We start from the raw sequence: 24,508 nt of genomic DNA on the forward strand, positions 1-24,508 counted from the left end.
CCATGCTTCAGAGTGGAGGCGCAGTGGAACACTCACCCAATTGTAAGATTTCAGGATCTTTTAAGGAGGTTTTATCTTTTTCTTTTGGGATATGAAATGTTTCGTAGCAGCTTATATACAGAATTTACAAGTCAAACACAATTTCTCATGCTCATTTATTTGATTAAAAGTTTCTGTTAAAATATTTTCATAAAACTTCCATAGCTTATTGCATGTTCTTATAAGTAATCATAAAACTATGCGTTGACCTCTGTATGAAATACTCTGATAACAAAAGTTTTACATTTTGTGAGCCTGATTGAAGTGTACAAATGTACACATAAAATAAAGCTAAAATTGGTAATTAAGTGATGTACTTTCTTCTAGACTGTAATGGTGTGTTCCTGCAAGCGTCTTATTTCTGTTTTATAGAGAGAAAAAACCCTCAGTGGGACCTGTGTTGTCACAAGACTGAAGTGAGCTGTGGGTGAGACTTCCATGTCTCCATTTTTTTCACATATTAATACCTATTGCCTCCGTTTCTGATAGTTAAATTCTAACATGTGGAAATAAAGTGCCTGAGCAAATGAAACATATGTAAATGGCTAGTTATAAGTGGAACTGAGGCAGCTGCTTTTGCAGTTACAATAAGGATTTGTTTGTGCAACTGGGTATGCATAGTTTAGAAAGCAAATTGGTTGCAGAAAGGAAAACCAGATTGATTTAGTTCATCAGGTTCAGCCAGCTCACAATGGAATGCTATCTGGGGAAAAATATGGTTAGTCAGCATGATGTAAATGTTTTTATCTAGTTTTTTGTTGACCTGCTGAGGTATATAGATGATACTTATTTCTGCTTTTGTCACATGTGCTTTATTTTTAAGGAAGTGTAATTCACCGTGAGTGTTATCAGTTGTTACCTCTTGGAGATGCCATTTTAACCAAGTATAATGTAAGCTTTGTAGTACTTACTTTAAATAAAAGTTAGTATTGTTTGCTTTAGATTTTATTAAATCAGTTTGAGAATGTTCACCAGTAAATCTGTATCTCTTCCATGCAGACTGAAAGTACTGCTTTTAGAGAAGGCATCACAGTAGCTAATTTCTCATGAAGAGCTTAAGGGGCTCTAAATAGAGTGTAAAAACCAGGTTGCTATGTCTTGAAGTAGTGGTGGGAGGTTTTTTTGCTGGGTGTCTTTGAGGTTTGGTGGTTGGTTTTGTTTTTGGGAAGTGGGTGGGTGTTGGGGGTTTTGTTTGTTTGTTTTTTGTAAATTAAAGTTGCTTTCAAATTAAGATTTTATTGCAAGCGGTGGAGGCACAAGAAGGGAAATCAGTCTGGAGGAAAAGATTCACAATGCCTGAATCTTCTGATTATAAACTCTAGAGAACTTGTGTAAAATACAGTGCCATATTGTGCAAAAATCTAAGCTTTCAGAGCCACTGCCAGAAGCAAGTAGCTACTTTAATTTTGTACCCTGCGTGGGCTCGGTGCCTCTGCAGAACATCTGGGTACCTTTGGGATCCGCCTCTGACCGCAGCAGGGATGCCTGGCTGCCTGCCCTGACCGCTGCAGGAACATCTGTGGAAAACTGAGCTGTGTCCAAATCAGGAACCAGGGGTACAGCAGGAGCGGAAAGTGCCAGAGCTGCTCCGAGGTAAGTCATCTCTGCTCCCAAACTGGAGCCTTCCCTCTGGGAAGGATGTCCAAATGCCATTTCTAGCATGCCTAAACAGCTCATTCGGAACTAGTTTGGGCACGTTTTCCTTCTTGACAAATCAGATGTGTTTATTTTTAAGATACATTTTCTTTTCACAGAAAGGTTTTTAAATCGGTTTCACTTTTTCTGATACAAAAGAAATAGTTTAATCTTTAAAATACTGAAACTAGCCTGGTAAGGTGAATTTTACCAGAATAAAACCCTAAATTAATGTGTTTTATTTATTATAAAATACATAACATGTCTACATAATACATGTGGATATAGATGTATAATACAGAATTTATATGTATGTCAGTGTTTAGTTGAACTGGCTATACTTGTGTAAATAGTGTGTGTGTGGGGTTTACCCTCTTTTTAAAAATAATACTTGTTATTTCTCTTTTTAAAGTATTTCTAGGAAGCTTGGGCACAGAAGTGTAGTGTAGATGGAGCTTGTTCCGCTGTAAAATAGGATACGTGTTTAAATTATTCAGAGCACGAAGACCTGATTTTTATTTCAAATATGTTCCATTTGTCCCAATTAATTATGGCCTGTATCAGCCCAACTGCGCTGACGGATTACAGAATAGCACTGATTACTGACATTCCAGGCGTGAGAGATCTTGGCAGTAGCAGAGATTTTTTAAAAATCGTTGAAAGCTGAATGAAAATATTGTTGTGGAATAGCAGCTTAAATTTTTATCAGTAGACGGCGAGCCAGAGTAATTAGTTGTCTGAGCATATAGCTTCCTACTTAATGCGTAGAGTTCCAAGACCAGACAAAGCTATTCCATTGCACAGCACCTAAATGTCAGCTGAGCAGTACCTTTGTACATTGGTTGCATTTTACTTCAGAGCTGTCTAAACTGTCCTTGGAGCTATTAAAAAATAAAAAAGCTGTCTCAGAAAAAGGAAGTTTCTAATGCCTGCACTCTTTCTTCAGTGCTGCAGCAGCTGCAGCTAATGCACGCCTTTCTGTTTCACAAGCTTGCTGGGCGTAGCTGCTGCGTGTAGTGCAATTCCTAGTGCCCTCCCTCACTAGGATTTAGATGTTATTTGTTGTCCTCTTAACTATTCAGCATGAACCATTGCTTCACTTTTTGTTCAGCCATACCTGGGAGAGGTGTGCAGCCTGGTTTCTAGCACTGGACAGCCTAGAGCTTGAGTCCCTGACTGTTCCCCTGCTGTGCTAGCGTGCTCACCTGCTGCTAACAGGCTAGGATTAAGTGTAAGGCGGTAGAAAGCAGTCCTCTAAAGACAGGATGGGAAGTACGAGGTGATAGACAGCGTTGTTCGGCATGCTAAAATGGTAGGGTTTAAATAATTATTTTTTAAAAGCCATAATTTAACCTTTTATCACAAAGCTAAGTAACTTGGGTGGTTAAGGATAAAGCATAACAGGGTTTGAGAAGTTAATGGCTGCTGGATAGCGACATGATAAGCCCATTGGATGTGGGTGAACATACCCTGTTGGTATATAAGATGGCTGGAGTGGTACCAGCTATGGAATACCTTGAAGCAAAAGCATGGAACTTAGATGGGATGGAGGGGCAGTGCAAGGGATGGGGTGCCCAAGACTAGGATGCGCTGGGTTATGGCAAGGCTCTGTAGTGTGTGAAAGGAAGGGAACAAGGAAAGGTGCATGTCTCAGGAGTGGGGGAAAAAGGTAGTGCAGTAACAAGAAGGTAGGTGACACGAGCTTCATCTGAAAGGCTAGTTTCCGACACGTCTGTCCTGTGTGTAGGAGAGATTTATTATTCGGAACATAAAAATGTAGGTCTCTACATCAAAGATCACGCCTCAAGTTTACCATTTTGGATGATGGCAGTGTTATATGGGGAGGGAAGGAAAGTAGTGAGATACGAAAGAAAAGAATAATGTATTTTGCTGGAAGAATTAGGGACAAATTCTAGAGAATTTTCATACTTCATGAAGCATCTTCATACTGTAGGAAGGTACATGCCCAGGGCCGGTGCCCTCATGGAGGAGGAATGCTTCCTCTCTCGGGGAGTTCTTATTCTGTGTTTTTTGAGGTCCCAACAGTTCAGAAAACTGCCTCTGTTGAGTAATGGCAAAATAATTTATTTTTTAAATGTTCAGGTTCAAATAATATTTAACTTCTTGTTATCTGTATTGTTAGTTTAGGGAATGTTGGAACAGGTGCTTTGCTAAATTAACCTTCCACAAATGCAAGAAAATATTTGTTCTTGATTGTTTTTAAAACAGGCCAACAAAAAGAACCAAGTATTAAGTACCTCACTGCTATAGATTATATGCTCTGAATTTCTTCCTAATCGTGAAGGAATATATATAATCCTTACATTTAAGGATTATTATTGTAAGAAGTTTGGATGATTTGTTTCCCTGGCACAGTAACTTGTCTAATATTTAAGCAAACCACCTGCAAAACTGAAGTTCTGTCACTAGATGGTGGGCTTAGCCTGTGCATCTCTTTCTCCTCCCTTCTCTCCCCCTTTCCTCCCTCACTGCACTTCTAGGGAATGACTAAAGCAATAATTCTGTTTTAATGCTGCTTCTGAATATTATGTCTACAAAGGTAAAAAGTCTTAGCATTTAAAGGCTTAGGGCAAACTGAAACTATTCATCCGCATCTTTTGCCTTTCAACTTTATCTTTGCTTATGATGCCCAGTACTGAAGGCATTATTTATTATTTATGGTTGGTAGCATGTCTAACATTGTGCTACACAACATGAATACTTTTTAAAAGTCAAAATAAAGACTAAAGAGTAGATGAGAAAATACAGAGCTGGAAAACTTAAACGTTAAATGACTTTTTTAAATGACCAGCAGAAGAAATGAGTTCTTTAAAAATAGAATAGAGTGGTAGTGTGTTGGTTTGGAAATCCAGGGCAAAAATTTCTGCCTGGTGACAGGTAGTAAGGAAACAGTAAAAATGGGAGTGGGCAACAAACTGGGACAGAAGGGAATCTCTCCTTGAGACTTGGCTTCTGTTGGACTTGCTCCAGCCGGTGCTTGCTCCGGTACACCTTCTTTTTTCCCATGCAGTGCAGCTCTAACTTGGCACCTCTTACAGACCAACAAAGTGGGCCTGTAAAACTGGGATTTTTTCAGGAATGGGATGTGATGTTTTTGTCTTCTGTATTTGCTAGTGCAAGTCCCAACTCAGACTCCCCCAGGCCAGCTTTAGGCTCACCTCGGTCAGCGTGTAGCCATGGCATTAAAACTTGCTATCATTCCATTGTGTGTTTTGGAAAGTGAACTCCCCTTTGGCTTTCTATTTGGTCAGATTCCTCTGCTTCTAAATATGAAACGTGTTTCCAAAGCTGAGATTTCAGATGTATTAAGATGTGAACAAAATTCAAATGCTAATTCTTCAGTTTTGTGTAGATAGCGTTGGCCATTTTCCTGCACAAGAAAACATTGTGAACAGAAAGAAAAAAAAAAGAAAAGGGAAAATTTCATGCTACAGCTCTGTTGACCCTTTTCTTCTACTGTCCTCTGAACATTTTTGTTTTAACGAATTCCCTTTTGAGTCTTACATACCCAACTTTAACAAGTTGGCATCTTTGGCAGTTGTATCTACGAGAATAACTGATGTGCAAAGGTTTTCTTGCAGTTTTCTTCTCCCTAGCTTTAGGATGGGGAAATTGAAGAGACCTAATTATCCTTCAGCTTGTTACTGCATCCTATCATAGTAAAGAAACCCCTTTTTTAATGTTATCCTACTTGTCTGCCATTCTCTGGGTAGCAGTAGTGATTAGTTTGTGTAATGTTAAACAGATTGCCCATTTGGTCGAGGGGAAAAAACCCACCACCACAAAAAAAACCAACAAACCAAACACTGAGAAACGCGGTGCAGTGGGTGGTAGGGTGCTGGTCTGTGGTTGTGGGTTTTTTTAATGTGAGTTATAGACTTGTATATCTCATTTCTCCCACCTCCAGAACTTCAAGAGTTCTGTTTCAGGTAGGAGATACTTGAAGAAGAAACACTTCAGTGCCAAGACAGGGTTGTGCATGTTAATCTTTGCAAAGGACTAACCGTGTGTTTGGCAGTCAGAGTAGTTTCTTTGCACAGAGAGATGGCCTTGGTCAACTAATACCTCGACTGGTGGGTCTAAGCAACTGCTATCAGTCAAAATTACATGAATATCTCAAAGTTAGCTGCAAGAGAAATTTACCAGTTCCCACTGGAACTAGAGCTATTTTGCAGGACTTAATGTCCCATGGGGAAGATTCCAGACAGTCCTGTAGTGAACTTCAACTCCGCTAGCTATTACAGTGGAAAAGGAAACTGCCTGAAATTCCTGATATAAGAATTCAGACCTCCAGACTTTCACTTATCTGCCTGAAGAGTCACATAATTGAAGTGATTGCCTATGCCCAGGGCTGAGCCACTCAATTTTGTATTTAAGACTTATGACTTCAAGCCTGACTCCACCTCTCAGAAGACCTCTTAAAAACAGATACTTGAACCATCCAGTTAGTCTGTCTTGGACTTGATGATTATCACTTTTCTGCTCAGTATTTTCCAGACCAGGTTATCCTTTTGGCAGATTGGTTTTCAAACATAGTGATCTGAGGACGCGGTGTTGTAGAATATATTTTCTTTATATATACATTTTCAAAGAAACCAAATGCCACCACCCACAAAACAACAAAAACAACACAAAAAAATCCACCACCACCCCCCCCCCCACCAAAATCCAAAACCCAAACACCAAAATACCAAAACCCAAACCTCAACCCTGTTTTGGATCAGAAAGACTAGGTGACTGAATGCAGAAGGGGCTTTTCTTTACACAATTTGTTTTAATGTGCAATCTCAGTCTTCATTGAAACTTTTTGCCACCGTCACAATAGAAATAGCAGCACTTGCACTGCCTTCTATACCAGACGGTTTGTATCTTGATTGAGAAGCATGCTATGGTATAGTATTAATGAACATAGCAGACAAGTTTGTTCATGCTATTTTTATTTATTTTATAATAGTATATTATCCTGCAATGAGTTGGGGTGGGGGCAGGAGGAAGGACTTCAGCCTTTGTATTTGAAGTGAATTCCTTTTTGGATCAGTAGGATAGTTGCACCTTCATGTTTACTTTTGTCAGCTTCTGAGTACAGATTTCAGTAGGTTAATAATATAAAAAATACTTCAGATCTCTTAATTTAAAAGGTGTGGGTTTGTTTTTTTGTGGGTTTTTTTTTTTTCCAACCAGGCTACACATTCTTTGGAGTGCTTCTGCTAACTGTCATCCAACTAATTATTTCAACAGGGTTAAATCTAAGCTATAAACATCTTTGAGATATCCTGTGGAAACTTCCAGTTGGAAAAATAAATGGTGAGTCCCTGTTGTAAACTTACAACAATGCCAAGAACAGCAATATTCTGCCTTTTACCGTAGGTCTGAATAGTGAGTTTTCTAGGAAGTCTGCAATGCAATAGTTGAATGTTCTTGCTTTTGCTAAGGGGCCTCTGAGCACAAACAATGTAGTATGTGGATCGTGTGTTTGAAAGGTACTTTAAATGAACTGTAAGGGAGAGATTTATTACCCCAATAATTAAACAGCAAGAGTAAAACAAGCATTTATTAAATGCCACAGGTTGCATGATGGGCTGTTGTTCCTGCTGTCAAAAATACTACCTTAGAAGTAGAAGGAAATTCATTAGGTTCAAACAGTTCCAATTTTGAACATGAAACTCATAGAGCTGTGGGTTTTGAAGAAATAATGCCTATGTTTAAAAACAAAGCAAACAAACGAAAGTCTAAATATAGCCTGATCTATTGCCAAACAAGTCCATACCTGAAGGTCAGACTGAAGTTCTGGAAGCACAGGTGGGATGAGTGCTGATAGCCATCTTCTGGGAGCAAACAGTGCAGCATACCCAGCACCCATCAGCACCTCAGTCAGTATGGAAACCTGGAGCTATGGCTGAACAAGGGATTGTTGCCCCTGACTTTGGATGTCCACGTGAGAGAAGGGGATGGTCTCTTTTAGCGAAGTCTCTGTGTTAGCTAAACAATGAACCCTATCCAACTATAAAAATGTCCATTTGAGACTTGGAAGAATATAGTTGCTGTTTGATGAAGTGGCTATTACACATCTTAAACCAAATGTCGACGAGGTACAGCCCGGTATCAGGCTTCTTTAGTCTTCTGCTGACCTTCCTTCAGATGTTTGACACTGGTCTCCCTTGGTTCATAAGGGTTGAACCTACTAATTTCACCCTATACCTAAATTAGGGACTTAAAGCTGAACATCTAATAGCCCCATGCCAAAAAGAGCAGAAGCAGCTGGTGCTGCACCTGTGTGAAAGCATTAGTGATGGTAACATTATCTGCCCAATTACTTCCTCTGACTAATAGATGGGTCATGACCAGGTTATATCGATTGATCTTTCCAGCTTCTCTTCTGTAATTGCCAGGAAATTTCCCTTTCCAGGCTCAGTTTCACAAACCTGTAATTTAATAGGGGCATGGCTGAATCGCTTGGCATGTATGGTTGTATGAAGACGAAGGCTGAGAGCTCGAGAATGTAAAAGCATGTGCAATTTTGGGGGATGAGGTGGTGGGTCATAACATTTATGACTAGTCCTTAGTGAAAAAGAGCCCTGCAAAAAGTGAACTTAGTGTTAGCTTTGGGTGCTCCTTTCTACTGCAGTGAATATTCTGCCAGATCTCCCCGGCACCTGCGTAGTCTCTGCTTTTGTATAAAGTGTGTCCTAAAAGCCTGACCTAAGCTTTAGGTGGGACCCCCTTTGGGGCTAGCTTGCTTCTCAATACTTCAAGCTCACCAACAGGTGCTACTCTGTTGCCTTCTGGTTCACAGGTTCTTGATGTGGGTTTTGCAGCAGCGCTCTTCTGGAAGGCTCTTACCGACCTGCACTGCTCCCTGCTCCCTTCTGGTTCCCCTGGCCTCCTCTAACTCAATCTTTACAGTGAGTATGAGATTAAGTAAAAATACGGGATGTATTTTTTTTTTTTCATTGCTGCGACCAACTGAGGTCTTTTGATATGAAGCAAAAATCCACTAGGCACGCTCTGTCTCATACATACATACTAGTTAGGGTAAAGCAAGCTGGAGTGAAGGAGCAATTCCTGGTGCGTACCAGTCCTGCATCACACACGATGCTACTCAGTTGCTCTGAACAGGTTTTTAAGGGTTTCTAAATTTCAGTAGTCTGCCAGGTCATATGCATGCTGCATGTTGGCTGGCACCTGTGCAGACTATGTGCCTTTTTTTCCATTGAGGATAATTTTCTTTCAAATACCTTTTAATTCCCGCTGGAGGCTTCTCTCTGGCTTCCCATTTTTTAATTAAGATGACACTTTTTTTAGTGGTTTGATTTATGTTCTGATATGGAATTACAGCTGCTTTTGCATGTCCCTGCATAATTTCCCCCTCCTCCCCCACTTCCAATAAAGCTTGCCTCAAAATATCCAAAATTATTTGTCTTGGGCTGCCTGGGACAGTTGATATTACAAATACGATGTTAAGCATAAGCACTGTCAAATATTTCTCTTCTCCAAATTTGCTTTTGGCTGCATCTTATCGGCTGGATTCCTTAAATGGGCTATGGAAAAGAGAACCTTTCCTTCATGCAGCTTGAGACAGAAATCAAACAGCCTAAAACGAACTTTTAAAAATAAAATCTATGCAAGATAAGAATTAAAAGAAAACCCAATATTATACTAAGGGCAAGCAAAGTTATTGTTTGCTCCCTACCCATGGGAACCTTTTTCCAGGTGCCCTAAGGATGTGCAGTAGCTGTCTGAATGCATTTATGACTCTTTTAGCTATAGAAGAGAAAGGGGATAACTGACTCATGCCAGACAAAAGGGCATCTGTACAGAGAATGTAGTTCTTGGTTTTTAGGAATCATTTGGGCATAGAGTAGCAAAATCTCTCCTCCTTGTTCCTTGGTACTCTAGGAAAGGCAATCTGCTAGGGAGCAGTAGGGAAATTCAAGATGAAGATGTGGAAGACTTCTGCAAGGGTGTCTACAGGGTATTGTTATTCATTTGCTTTACTGCCACGAGACCATTGTGTTGCAGCTAGAGTGGAGAAAGGGGAAAAGATCTGTTGGTGTGCCCTCATGTTTCATTCTGAGACCTGGGGCTGTTTTAGAAAACAGCAGTTCTAGGATAATGGCTTAAGTTGACAATATTCCTTAGCTAGATGAGCACTATCACAGCTTTAGTTAGCAAATATAGTGTTTTAAATTTACTTTTGATGAGTTACATATCCTAAAATCTCTGGTACATTTTTCCTAAGCCAAATGACACTTCAAAAGAAAAAAATAATAAGAAAAAAAAACACCCCACCACCAAAAACCCCAGACACTCATGCCATTTGAAAACTTTTCAATGACCCAGGATGTATTTTGAAATATATTGATGATTTCATCCTTTGCAGATGACTGTTCGTATTGCAAATGCCACCAGAAGAAGCTATTAGTGTATTTTGAAAGATTATGTGTATTGAACGGGCTTGGCAGTTTCTTCCTGTAAGAAGAAATTTTCTTTCTTCATTTTCCCGGGGCAGTGGTATCACAAGGGCTGAAGGGGTAGGGAAGAGAAATATGAGGAAGTTCCATTGCTATTTTCTGTGGCATCTTATTTATGTGTAGAGAGAGTATTCCCTCTCTCATTACTGAATAGCATTTGCAAGCCCTTCAGGAGAATTACAGTGATTTTAAACAGGCTCTGATTTATTTTCATAGATAGACTTTTGGGTAGATGCTTCGTGCCACTGACATTTGTAAGCAAGCGCTCCATGTTTTGCTGAAGCAGCAGTAAAAGCAAACCATACATTAACAAATGCATTTCACTCGTTCGTTGTTGCTGCACGCTTCATGGGTGCATTGATCCAGTGTCAAAAGTAGAGGTCAACTTTAGTTTTAAATCTTTACTCTTGTGATAGCGGTTCAGGCTCTGGTGAAGGATAAAACATACCATGTGCAACGGCTACATAAACAAATTGCCTATGGACAGGCAGAATCTCAAACTCTTCAAAAACCAGAGGGGCTTGCAAGGTAAGATGTGTAGGGCCTGGCTTCCTATGGATGTTTTCCATGATGTGAAATTAGGTTGAAAAATAATTAATTCTGAAGTAAGAGGGTCTGCATACACAATTAGGTGGGAATGGTTCACCTAGATTATGTGTAGACAAGTGTTGTTAAAACCAACATCTGAAACTGGTGTGCTAATGGTCAGCTTGCGGGAGACTTAATTGATGGGTCCTATACGATGCTGACAGAGATATCTAAAGACCCAGATGCCTTCCAAAAAGTGTTTGATCACACTAATGACTGGCTAAAGCAGCAATGACAAAGTCCTAAAACTTTTCACCTTTCCTCCCACTCTCCACGTTTACAATATTTAAAGAATCCAGTGAAAATGAAGTAGCAGTTGTTCACCGTTCTACCTAGCTGTGCCGGCAGTGTGGTGGCATGTTGCACACCCCTACCGCCCTTCGCCTAGATGAAGCAGCACCTTCTAGTCCTCCAGAAGTGACTTTTGCCATCACCAGCAGTACACCATGATCAATATCTGGAAAGAAAAAAGCCCAATGTGTCGGTTAGGGTATGTTTTCTTATGGGCAAATGAACAACTGGTGAGAGGGAATGTCCAGTGGAAAAGGTTGCTGAGTGATGTGGGATGGTGAAAGGAAGCAAACGAGCAGTTGGTGATTTAGAGAGAGAGGGAGAAAGATGTTACAGGTCAGTTACAGCAGTGAGAAATGAGGTATTTCAAGCTAATTAGCTGGAAAATATTTGGCATGTTTTAATTTCCTGAACAATTAGAATGAATAGAAATGTCTTCTGCTTTCTTTGGAAAACATTTTTTAAAGCACATCGTGCTAGGAAATGAATTAAGGATCTGCAATAACAGAAATGGGAAGTTTAATAATCAGCTAATTAAACCTAGACAATAGATCCGGCTCTCATATATAATAAGATCACTCTCATATATAAGATCACTGTCTGTCTTCTGGGTGGCACTGAATAAAATCAGACCTTTTGCAAAACGTATTTTGAATGAAGGCTAATTCGCTTCCATACAGTTGATGCTTATTTTCTTAGAAAAAAAAAATAAAATAAAACAAAGCACCAGGACATTGATCTTGTAAGCTGAAAAGGGAAGCGTGAAATTTCAACAGTGGGATTTTTACAGAGTGCCAATGATCCTTGGGGGAGCAGGTCTCCAGCTGGTACAAATAATCAGAGCTTCATTATTCAGCTTCATTTTGTAGGTGGCTTTACAGAAGCTGTAGGTTGCCCCTGGGCAACCTAGATGCCTAGTCAAATTTTTTCCACAAATTGTATAAATGGAGAAAATCTTTAGCTGTGTGTTGAGGCTATGTGGGAGGGAAGCATCACTTCCATTCAGGACTGAATGGCTCACTCCCCTTTTTATTCTCAAACCCCACGGCATCCTCATGGCAACCTCATTATTATTTGCCTGGAAGTTAATCACAAGTGTAAGTGCATATTTTTAACTTTCTTGAATGTGAGCGGCTTTCTGTACTTGCAGGACTGTCAGCTCCATCACTGTAAAGCGAATGGAAGGAAGGGTGATCTGTGTGATTTTCTGTGCCGTGTCAGGGCTACTGGCCCTGTGTGGAGGCCCCTGTACCAGGCTGCTTCACTCTTCTTAAATTAAACATTTTAGGTGAAGCCTGGCCAAAGTGAGTTCCTGGGGTAGTTTTTTTTGTTTTTCACCTTTGAACAATAACAAAACTGGCACGCTACCAGGAAGGGCAGTGGCTGGGGTGGGTAGGAAGGAAAGAATCATATAGGAAATAATTGTGTAGGATGTTTTTTTAGCATGAGGAAGCAGAAACCAAGAGTTGACTCTATAATAGATTTGTGATTAATGCATACGTTCAGCTATAAGTGGTATCTGCACAGAAAATTGATCTATTTCTGTTTGCAGGCTTTGTTTCACCATTCCAATGTGCTGTCCTTGTTTTTCCCGTGAGCAACTCTGAATGCTGGGGAAAACTGAGGTTGCAAATCTGAACGTGGGATTCAGACTCATCTCTGGGGCCTGCGAGAAATCTGAGCGGAAGAATCACCTGGAGATTTGAACTTCAGTGGAAAACCACCGGGCTGCCTGGGAGCTGTGGAGGGGGCGTGGGATGGAGGGAAGGAGACCCGTGATTCCTGCCTGGCTCAGGTACTTGGAGGGCTGCATTCGCTCTGGTCATGGGAACAGCAGAACATCCCGACTTCCCAAACCACGAAGCGCTTTCAACTGCCCGTTGGCCGGACAGCTTCTGCTGTCTCTCCAGAGCGGGCACACTGCTGTGGACAGACGTTGTTTGGGGAGGGGGGGGAAGGAACAGCCTATGGAAGCGGGTGAGTGACATTGCAACTTTATTTCTCTGGCTCCGTGTTCCTTCGGAAGCACAGCTGTGGGGCAGAGGAGAAGGGGAAAGCTTTGTCAGTATGTGGGTTACCAGTGAAGCAAAGGGCTGATCGCCTTAAATGCACTGCTGAAAACAGAAAGCAGAATTAATCGCAACCTTTGGCTTTTTCTTCAGGAAACAGTTATGCAGGCAAATTGCACTTGTTAAATAGCTTTTTAGCACTTTCTGTGATCAGGCTGACACTTTTGGTATTCTTAATTAGAGGCTGCTAGAGCGCTTGCGGATAATTTTCGGTCCTTGCAAGATGAGAATGCCTGGTAACTTGCTAATCTTTATTTAATTTTTTAAATATGGTAGTCTAAACAGTGCCTTCTGAGGTCTGTGAGAGGTTGTCATGTAAATGGTGTTAGAAATAAAGCACTACATAAACAGCAGTACTGACAGCCAGGCAAAAAGATGCCTTAAGAAACAGTGCCAGAGAGAGAGCTTACTGTGCAGGACACCCACTGCATTTGAACCTTGATGGTTTTCTGGTCAGCGTTACACACTTGCGCAGCAGATCCTTTCCTAGGGGCTCTCTTGGTAGCTGTTTTCTGTTGTGGATGTGTGTTTTGTACTCACCCATGTAGGCATTCTGGATGCCTTTGCAGACTAAGGAGGCAGTGCCTCCCTTAGCCTGACTTCACAGCTCTACTAATTCTTGGGTTCTCTGTGAAAGACATAGCCTTGACACAGCTGCTGTCTTGGCTGTCTTCCCAGCACTTTTTTTGGTTGTTGGGTGTTTTTTTTTTTTTGTTTGTTTTGGTTTTTTTTTTAAATACAGCTTTCTTACCTGGCATAGAATAATCTGGGTGCTTTTTTTCCAAACTATTTTTCTGCTCTTATGCTCTGCATTTTTTTGGCTGTTTGTTTGTACACTTCAGCTAATCATCTCCATCACAAAGGCCTTTATCCTGCTGTTGAAGTGGTGTGTTGTGAGGTGCACTGTAATACTGTGCTCGGGAGAACTGATCTTTGATGATATCAAAGAATTTTTACAAAGCAACACCAGAAAGATCTGTGTAGTTTGTACTGCTATTGGCAGGAATATCTGGAACAAAGAAGCAAATGAGCTTTCGGGTGCTTCGGATCTGAAAGGGAAGCAGCAAACCTCAAGGTTGAAAGCAGAGTGAGGTAGTAAACTTGATCTGATTCACAAAAGTGCAATGTATTTGCTTTCTGAATTCTGAGGCACTCTTGATCTTTCCTTCCTCGGTTCTTAGGACACCATGAGTCATGCTTCTCCTGTGAAATCTGCTGCATCACATACTTCATACATGCATGGCAGGATTTTGTCTGTCACCTTCACAAGGGTGTTTTGTTTGGTCTCCCATTCCATCCAAGCCTGTCTCCCGCAGCCTGGGACTTGGCCAGTCAGTCAACATCAATAATTAATGGTGAACAACAAATACTCGTTGCAGTTAATTCATGATCTGCTTGTTTGCACAGACTAGTCACTGCGCAATGGCAAATAGAAGCAGCAAGTATCTTGGACTGTTGATGCTCAATTTATGAACAGCAATGAACTGACTCCTTATCTATGAAAGATGCTTAAATGAACAGGGTATGAAAGCTAATTTAAAGACATGGGTTTAATCTTCCTAGCTGGTGGCTAACACTACATTCAGGCAGGTAGTTATTTGTAATATACTATGGAAATATCCGTTTACCACTTGTGTTGTGGCATTTACTTAATTTTCAGTGTTGTGGGTGCATATACGTATTTTTTAACCTGTTAAAGATTAGCGAATCTTAGAACTGCTTTCTGCTGTTACTTGCTTGGGGGTTTTGAGAGGGACTAACCCTAAACTGTTCTGTTTTGTTTTCAGAAAATAGCCAGAAGTGACAAAACTTGCCAAATCTTTCCTTTTCCTTGAAAGCCCAAATGTCTAAGGGAATGCTGCTTTGCAGGGGCTTTTACAACCTTTGTTTTTAACTGCTCTGGAATGTGACACATTGTTATCGCAGTTGCCTAAGAAGGCTTTGGTTGCAGGTTTATCATATACTCCAGGCTCATAAACTATTTCCCTGGGGACCACACTGCATTCTTGATTTGCATGGCGTCTCGTGGCCAGCCAGCACCATTCAATTCCTGTCCTCTTGGCATCCTGTCTTAGAAAATGACCTTCTGTTCTCCGCCAGTATCTCCAAGTTGCTATTGAAAAAGTGCCTGCTGTTCAGGAAGACCCACAGGGGTGTCTGGCAAGAGAAAACAGCACTGGAGTCTAGGAAGTTTCAGTGATGCATATACATACACACAGAGAGGCAGTCATCGCAGGAAAAGCAGGGTTGTTTATATTCCTGTCTTTGAAATGATAAAGAATACAGAAAAATTCCAAGTATGTACAGTATGAAACAGGTGCAGAGGAGCTCAGCGACACACAAAGGGCAACCCATAAAACCCCTGGCTTCCAAAACACGGGCTGAATTTGCACTTTGCAAAGTGCAAATTCATAATTTATTTCCAACATACAGTTGGGCAGATGCCAGGGTTTTTTTTGTGTGCCTTTTTATTTTAGGCTTTTTAAAAAATGAGTTTTGAGGGGAAGAAAATAAACAATCCCTTTTTAGGAATTCATTGCCAAACCATCTTGCAGTTCTTGAATGGTAACACTGTAGACATTAAGACATTTGTAGGCTTGGCAGGATCCCTGTAGAACAGCATTTTTAATCCAGTATGCACTTAATTATCTTAATTAAGGACACAAGTCAAGCCATTATATTTTTGGGAACAGGTGCCCACTATCTCCCCTACACAGAGGAATGACCCTCTAAAAAACACATTTTGCTGATAGCAAAAACTCTTTAATTTCCCTAACCATCTCTAGAAAAAACGTCAGTTGTAATTTTTTTATTCATGAGAATTTTCATGACACAGAAAAATATCTTTCATCTTACATTCATTACACTGCCATTCCAATCTTTAACTATGCCTTCCCAACTGAGAAAATGGAACAAGAAATTCCTAATTTATTTTGTAGCAGTTCCTTGCAAATCTTACAGTTTCCAGTTTAGCAAGATGGGTAAACATATATTCAGCTGCACACATGTTGTTTTCAATGAGTTAAAGTTGGGGTACATACTTAAATTCCTTGCTGATATGCATCTATCTTGTGCAATCTACTAAGTTTGATATTTTCAAAAAACAGTCTAGCTGCGTTTTAGAAGAGCATTGCTTGTGTGCAAACACAGTCTGCAGGGAGCATATGCATGTGTATGGTGATTTGTAGGATACTTACATATATGAGTGTACATGTGAAGTCTCTGCAGTGTATAGACCTATGGTGACTTCAGGAAAAAAAATATAATCATGCTTTTAGTGGGTATAGGCTGGCCAATATAAAGCATAAGATCCAAATTATAGAGTTGTCAAGGGTCTCTTAGGGAAAAGAGAAGAAAGGAGCGATTTATTGTACCTACTGCACTTCTACTTGGGCTGCATATCTGGGATTAGAGATGCTGCTAAGCAGTTAAGGATGGTAAAAAAGCATGGTTGGGTGGGTCTCTGACCAAAGCCCTTTCCCTCACCTGGAGGGCAAGGAGTATCCTGAGGCACAGACAAAAGGTGCCCCTGGCAGGGCTGTGGTCCCTCTGCAGGGTGCGGAAGGTGTGCTGATGCTGGTGCTGATGCTGGTGCAGCGGTGCTGATGCTGGAGCTGCCACCCCAAGCTCCGCTGCAGATGTGCATCTCCACCCCAGGTGTGGTTCAGCCTCACCGAGCAGTGTTGCACTGCGGCTAGCAGCTATATTGCTTTAAAGAAAAAAGCTATAAAGCAATTTACTTATTTTTTTAAGTGTTTTCTAGAATGTCTAAATACCAAGCTAAGGAACAGTGCCCTAGGAAACCTTGGCTCTCTACCCAAGGATTTTTCACTTGTTGTTTTGGTTTCAAAAATAGCTCTTGTCGTTAAGGCTAATCTCAAGACAATAACAAAGTAATGATGATTATGATAATAAAAAAATCTCCACCTCCCTCAGAGACTGGGTAGAAGTTCATACTCTGATCTTTCTTTCAAATTACCCTTTCCCTATCATAGCTTTTAAGGCAATTTGGATGCTATTAATGACTAAAAAAAAAAGTTATATCACTGCGGAGTACCAGGCAGGATTTTTTTCCCTTATCATTTCAACACCAGAAAAATCCCAAACTGTAAATTTTGTTCTCTTCAGATATTTATCTTCAGCACTGACAATGTTGATAGCGAGAGCCAGAGGCTTATGTCTGCAGGTTAAGTGCTTTTCCAGTGCTTTCAGTCTCAGCAAGTTTCAGGGCTGAGCGCTGCCTTGATGGTGGTGGGCAGGTTTTGGGGTGCAAAAAAACCTTTAAAACTACAAAACCTTTCCCTGATTTCAGCTCCATGTCAAGCTGAGGCCAGGGAAGCCTCCTCACCTTGCTCAAAACTCCATTCTTGATATTATTCCCAGGTCTTTGCCTCGGATACTAAAAGCCAGTGATGTAGTATGCCTACGGTTTCATCTGGTTATATGATCCCGTGCTGATTTTGATGTTAATCCTTCAATTTGGTTTAACCACGTAGATTTACATTGATTATACCAATAAGCTCTTCAGTTAGGAAGGCTGAATGTAATTGCAGTCAACTATCAGCACGTTAGTGCTTAGTAATGTTTGTTCTGACAAGTCCTCAGAACTTGCTGTTGAAACAAAACAGTTGTGCTTTCTTATTATTAAAAATAAAACAATAAAAATGTCAGTAATTCCTTTTCCCTCTCAGGAAATGTTTAATGGATGTGGTTTGAAGTTTGTTGGTTTTTTTAATCTCTCATGACATTTTTATGTGCCTGTTGAATTGAAAGCTGTAAACAAAAAACTTACATATAATGCTTCTGAAAACCTTTGGTAACAATTTTATATTAAAAAAATGAAATTCTTTATGATTAGAAAACTAAGCAAAAATAGAAATATTTTTGCCAAAAGCTTTTTTTTGCAGCTAAAAATGTTCCAGTAGACAACATATAAATATTTATAACGCTGCTTGAAAAATTCTTTTTGATTTAAGTAGTGTTAACAATAGGAGTTCAGTCAACCCTGATTACTATGGGCATTGTTTTTTGGAGGGCGGGCATATTCAGTGAAAAGAATATCTGAAACATGCTGCAATTTCTTCCCAAAAGAGCCTTTTGCTTATCTGTTGTTTTTGTTGTGTTTTTTTTTTTTTTAATCATTATAAAATATTGCTAAATTAAACTGTTAATCTGAACTTTAAGGAGACTTGAAATCAGGGAGGTTCCTTGCTAACTGGGCTAGGAAACATAGTTGAAATTGATCACCTGGATTACACTGGGAGGCTGCTGATGGTAATTAAAAAATAAGAAAAGACAAGAAATTTCCCGACTGGACTAATACTGGCTGTGTGTACAATGTCTTTTCATTCCTGACTAGTTAGGTGGTGTTTCTTTGCTGGAGCAATTATGCATTCATCTCCCCAGGGGCCCATGTCCTCATGTAAATGTTAACACACATTCCTCTCTAAAAGTTTTTGGGCATGTCCAGCTGAGGTCATGGTAATTAGAGATAGAAAAGACCCTTTGGATTACTGTGTCTTTCCCCCCGCCAATGCAATTCTGTTTTTTTTAAGAGGTGTATTTACAATTGTTTTAACAAAACTTTGGAAAAGTGACTCAAGATATGAGGCAAATGCTCTTCGCTAGGGGAGACCATTCCACATCCAATACAGCATAAGAATAGTCTTTTTTTTTTTTCTTTTCCTGATGTTTTCTTATATTTTCCTTTGCTGCAATTATTTTTTCATCTGATAGGCACTTGAGACTCCCCAGTAACAATTCAGTTTGGAGCTTGTCTGTCATTAGCAACTTCCTACTTCATCACATTGTGCATTAGCTCACTCCCTGGGCAGACATTCGGTTCCGAGCTCAGCGCATGATGCGGAGTTTCTTAGCTTTTTATTACTCTGTTGTTGAGCCACTTTCTTTCCTGGGAACTCTTAAGCTCTCCTGGGCTTAAAGTCAAGTTTGCTATATGTGAACAACAGCATGGCAAACCAAGTGAGATCTGCAAATAAAGATTTTGGTTTGAGGGAGGTTTGGGTTAGTGGAGAATTTTTTTTTTTCTGAGCTGTTCTGCTACTTCTCGTTTGTAATACTGTCTCAGTCAAACCATAATTACTGGTCAATGTTACCTCTCCCCAACACGTCTTTTGACTAGATTTAAAAGACGAATTATGAGCTCACTTAGTCTGGGTTTACATCATTGTAATTCCATATGGTAAAACCATAACTCTGTTGAAAGCAATAGCAGGCTTTACCTGTTTTCCCTGGAGTTAACTGGTACAAATCATATATCAGCATTTCCATTGTCACCACATGTCCTCTCTTGTATGTGCTAATGTATCTATTTACCAAGAGAGGGTTTTCTTTCCCTGCATCCTCCTCTGAGTACCGGATGATAGGAAAGCTTCATGTTCTGTCATCGTTAAATAAATACCCTTGTATTTTAAACAGGGAAAAAACCCAAAACATTAAGATGTATTTGTTTTCAAAAGCTGGATGAGAAGGAGGCTGCTTTCTAGTTGCATGTGGTGTTTAAGATATAAACAAAAAGGAGTGGGAGATTTGTTTTTTAAAACCCCCATGTTCATGGCTGCCTCTGCTTTAGCAGGAGTGATCTCCTTAGGTTCCCCCCAACCCGAGTTAACCCATCACCCTGTGAACCTGTTTGAGGTGACAGTGGATAATCTAGATACATTGCTTGGGGAAATGGCAGTAATAAATGATTCAGAAGAAATGAATTGTCTGCTTCTGCCTTGCATAGCTGTCTTTTTACGAAGAGCCACAGGAATTTAGAATTTGGGGGGGTTATAATTCTCAGAATTTATCTCCCTTTTCTTTGCTCTTTTCTGATATCAGACACTATAAGAGACCGCAGTTTTGTCACTGGTAAGTTAAATTGCCTGCCAGGCTCTGCTTTAAAGTCAAACTGTTGCTTTTACAGAGAAGATAAAAGCAAAAAAAAAAAAAAAGAAAATCACACAAAACCACAGCAACTTTCAAATAGCATACAGCCAGCAGGGTGCCATATAGGCATCCGTGCTTACAGTCACCTTTTGAAACAGCAGCAATTACACTGCATGAGGCACTATTGCTACTCATGTGCCAGTTTAAAAAGATGACTATTAGTTATATTTCCTCCCTGTGAGACACTGTGAAGTTGTTCAGCATTTTGAGCAAGCAAGCATGTTTTCTAAGTCACATGCTCCTCAAAAAACACCACCACACAAGCAAACAATTCGGCATCTTTAAGGGGCATGGGATATAGACGGTGTAAGTAAAGGCTCACTTATTGTTGCAGGTGAGGGCTGCTGTCCATATTGCCACCACAACCTCACACTGGAAGAGCATATGTACAACACACAGAAGACCATAAGGGAAGAAAGCAAAAGCAAGTTGTGGAGTAAAAAGTAAGTCGACGTCACCAGCTTCACTGTTAAAATATTTGTGTATCCATTATGCAAAATTCTGATTCCTGCTCCTACACCACTGTGGGTTTTTTTTTAAGCAGTTCTTAACATTTCTAATAAGAAATACTCTTTTAGGCTCATTGAACTCTTGCACACAAAGGAAAGAATTGAGAAGCTGACTCGAAGGCAGTGGAATAACGTTGTACTTTCCAGGTGCCTCTTTGTCCTCCTGTTGGTCTCACCGTGCACTTGCAGAAATCGTGGATGCAGATGCAGCTTCAAAAATAAAAGCTTGGTTTGTCAGAACTTCCCAAGGTCTCTCCGTTATGCTCCTTTCTTACTCTGTGGTTGGTGTGAAAGAGGTGGAGAAATGGAAAACAAACAGAACCTAGCATTGTTGCCAGGAGGGGCAGAAAGTGGACGCAGTCTTTTTTCACCTGTATGTCAGCTGTAGGGTACCCTGGTGCTCACTAGCTGGCACAGGGATAGCATCCTGCCTCCCGTGCCGCCCTCCTCCGTGCTGCATAGCCTCGCGGCAGCCGAATGCCTCATGTGAGGAGACTGTACCAGAGCCTGGAGTCATTCAATCAATAAATAGTGCTCGTGCAATAACATGCTCGTGTCACTGTTCATCGAGAAGCAAAAGGAGCCTGAAACGGGAGTATCTGCTGTTCTGGCCTTTCTCGGGAGCCTGTGTTGTGTGAGCCTCATGTTAAGTAATTTCTTGTGTCTGTCAGATTTAATTATAAGCATTTTCAGACCACAGGAATGAAATAGCTAGTGAAAAGTCTCCAGTACGAAACTACGCCACTCATTTTTCATTGTGCTACAAATTTGCTCTAGTGACAGATGAATTGTATTAGAAATCATGCTCAATGAGTAGCACTGAGTTCTTTCCATTAGTGGCACCACTTTTAAGAAAATGGAAACTGTTCTGTGCTCTAAAAGAAACACAAAAGGTTGCTGAGGTCAGGCAAACTAGGTGTTTCACACAGAGTTAAATGAAATATGGCTGGTACTTACCACTGTGTGCTGGTTTCAGCTGGGACGGAGCTAAGTTTCTTCTTAGTAGCTGGTACGGTGCTGTGTTTTGGATTTGGTGTGAGAACAGTGTTGATAGCACACCGATAGGTTTGGTCCTTGTTGGGTGATGTTTGTACTAAGTCAAAGACGTTTCAGTTCCTCGAGCCCTGCCAGCGAGAGGGCAAGAAATTGGGAGGGGACACAGCCAGGACAGGTGACCCGAACTAGCCAAAGGGATATTCCATACCATATGGTGTCATAAACTGGGGGAAGAAGGCAGGTGGGGATGTTTGTCTTCCCAAGTCACTATTATGGGCGATGGAGCCCGGCTTCCCTGGGGACGGCTGAACACCCACCTGCCCATGGGCACTGGTGGATGAATTCCTTGTTTTGCTTTGCTGGTGTGCATGGCTTTTGCTTTGCCTGTTGAACTGTCTTTATCTCAGCCCATGAGTTTTCTCACTTTTACTTTTCTGATTCTCTTTCCCATCCCACTGTGAGCAATCAGCTGCGTGGGGCTGAGTCACCAGCCAGCGTTACAGCACAGCACCCTGTAACTTGGTTCTGAACCTCTTTGTGTCTCTATCAGCTACCCAGTTTAGATACCTACAGCCATTATTAGTATGAAGGTCAGGGATGGCATTAAAAAAGTAGGTATAAAAAAAGAGAAGTATTTAAATCTGGTTTTATTAAGAATAAATAATATTTTTTTCTTTTTCTTTCTGAACTGTTAATTTCCAGGTACAAGTCATCGTATGGTTTGATACCTACTGTTCTGAAATTATATTGCTGCTTATTTGCATTTGAAGAGGAAAAATCTTCATCGTTATGGGTGAGTAGTCACAGGAAAACTTGCTATTGAATCAAAGCTGATCAATACTGTGCTTAAAAATACATTAGCTGGGAAAGCAGAACAGATGCTTGAGAAGAGGGATACTACCTGCCATTCTGTTTCTGAAGAAAGTTAGTTCTTGCACAATTTTTTTGAGGAATCCTGACCAGATCGTCCTGCTTGTTTTTTGAGAAAGAACAAAAATAGTCCGTTTGCTCTATCAGATCTGACCTCTGATCTCTTATCATAGAATTGCCTACATCTTTTTCCTTAATTTTTTGGGGGGGGATTCCAAGAATAGTTGTCTCCAGGGCCTTGGCTTCATTTGTTCTGAGATCTAGAGAAGTCTGGTTTTGCCACCGTATTTGAAACCTCTTTAATTCTTGGGAAAAGGGTGAAGCTTACTGTTTAATTAAACTGAATGTGATTTTTCTGTGGTTGCATTTATGAAAAAGAAGATAACTATCCTGTGACAGACACGAAGTTTTCTGCTAAGAATAGACCTGTGTGGCCCATGAATACACCTTGTGTTAAACAGGTTTTGATGGAAGGCTCACTGCTGGATTTCAAGATAGCTGGCATCCTTTTCTCCCAAGCTAAAGAGCTGAAGAAGAGCTACTTAAGGCTCCTCTATATGGAGAAGCTGTGGAGAGATAAACTCATGGGGGAAGTTAAAGAAGAGAAGCTGGTCTCTGGGAAGAGGCTATTGCTCCAGGAAGGCACCTTTGGGTCACCTGGTTTGGTTCCATTCCAGAGATGCTCAAGGGCCTTAACAACTGCCCTGTGTCCCCCGAGTACCAAACCACACGTGTACTCTTAGCCTGCCATGAAGCTAAGGTCAAATGTGGGCTTGCACATCCTTGACTGTGCAAGCAGGAGAGCAGGTTGTGTGCTGTGTGCCAGGCTGTTGTAAATAGCTGTGTTGCAAGCCCCTGCTTTTTTTTTTTTTTTTTTTTTCTGTGAATCATGGTGGCAGCTTGGTTTAGGCTCCACAGTTCTAGTGTCATTTAATTATGAGAAAAACTGATTTTTCATAAATAGAGCATAAAAGACAGAGAAAGAGATTCTGATCTTCATTTTGCTTCTGAGAAAAGCATAGGACTTAATGGGTTATTGGGGCAGAATACAAACAAAAAGAACCTTGGCTGAAGTACTCTTAATGTTGTGGGTTAAAGACCGTGAAAAGCAGAGTGGAGTGGCAAACTACACTTATGAGTAAGCTGAACCTCTAAAAGGCATAAATAAATGGAACCAGGCAAGGCTTAAATAGGTAAGACTACCCATCTAAGTTTCCAGGTATTGAATTCAATCAATTAATAAGCCATTTTAAACTAACCTATTGAAAAGCTTGAATATCAGCATTCATTGCAGTGATCTGAGCATTAGTACCTCATGCTAATTCCTAAGAACCAAAACTTGACATGCTGAATCTAGAAGTAAAATGGACTTGCTCAATGGCACAGTCCAAGATGGGTGAAATGTAAATAAGAAAACAGCCATATGGAGCAATGTATCAGGTAATAATCACTTTATGTAGGTTATCAGACATAACCTTTTTTACCAGTAGAAGATGGAAGTTCTGCTAAGTTGCAGGGGCCAAAATGTTGATGTAGTTTACATGTGACCATTGCCAGTGCAACTGAGAACAGAATTTGTTCTACAATTTCAGTCTTCTGTGTGCACTTTTATTTCAAAATACCTGATTGCATGCCTGTATGATCAAGCTGTTTGTTTCTTTAGAGTCGGGATGAAGTGAAAGGGGAAGAATGTCCAAATCCCTTTTTATCTATCGTTATTGTTTTGGCACAGGAAGAACTCTCAGTCAGTTCTGGCATTTGAATCCTCCGGCTAAGAGCAGCCTGGCTTGAGGTTGAACTCAATGCGGCACAGCTACAAACAATGTGCTTTGTCCGTTTAAATGGTGTCTCTTTGCTGTAACATCGTTTACCGCAGCCTCGTTGCCAAGGTACACCCGTGTCGCCCCTGTCAAAATGTCACTTTAGATCGGTACAGCGATAGGACTTAATTCAGCTGTCTACATGATGCAGGGTCACTGCTCACAACAAAGCAACAGTCCCGCTGCAGGCTGGTAAGCTGGCGGTGGGGCTCGGGGGAAGGGAAGGCAGGGGAGGAAGGTGAGTGTGA

At 40.7% G+C, this 24,508-nt stretch overlaps 1 long non-coding RNA gene across 1 annotated transcript; it reads left to right on the forward strand.

Annotated features, from left to right (window-relative positions):
• The first annotated feature begins 1,254 nt into the window (after nucleotides 1-1,254).
• LOC119143995 lies at nucleotides 1,255-22,537 on the forward strand. Its single transcript, XR_005102920.1, has 6 exons — nucleotides 1,255-1,632; nucleotides 6,877-6,999; nucleotides 8,489-8,597; nucleotides 12,598-12,840; nucleotides 20,400-20,508; nucleotides 22,273-22,537. It is a non-coding gene; the product is annotated as an uncharacterized LOC119143995 (long non-coding RNA).
• The last annotated feature ends 1,971 nt before the right edge of the window (nucleotides 22,538-24,508 follow it).

Source organism: Falco rusticolus, chromosome 3, assembly GCF_015220075.1.
Source record: "Falco rusticolus isolate bFalRus1 chromosome 3, bFalRus1.pri, whole genome shotgun sequence".
NCBI lineage: Eukaryota > Metazoa > Chordata > Aves > Falconiformes > Falconidae > Falco > Falco rusticolus.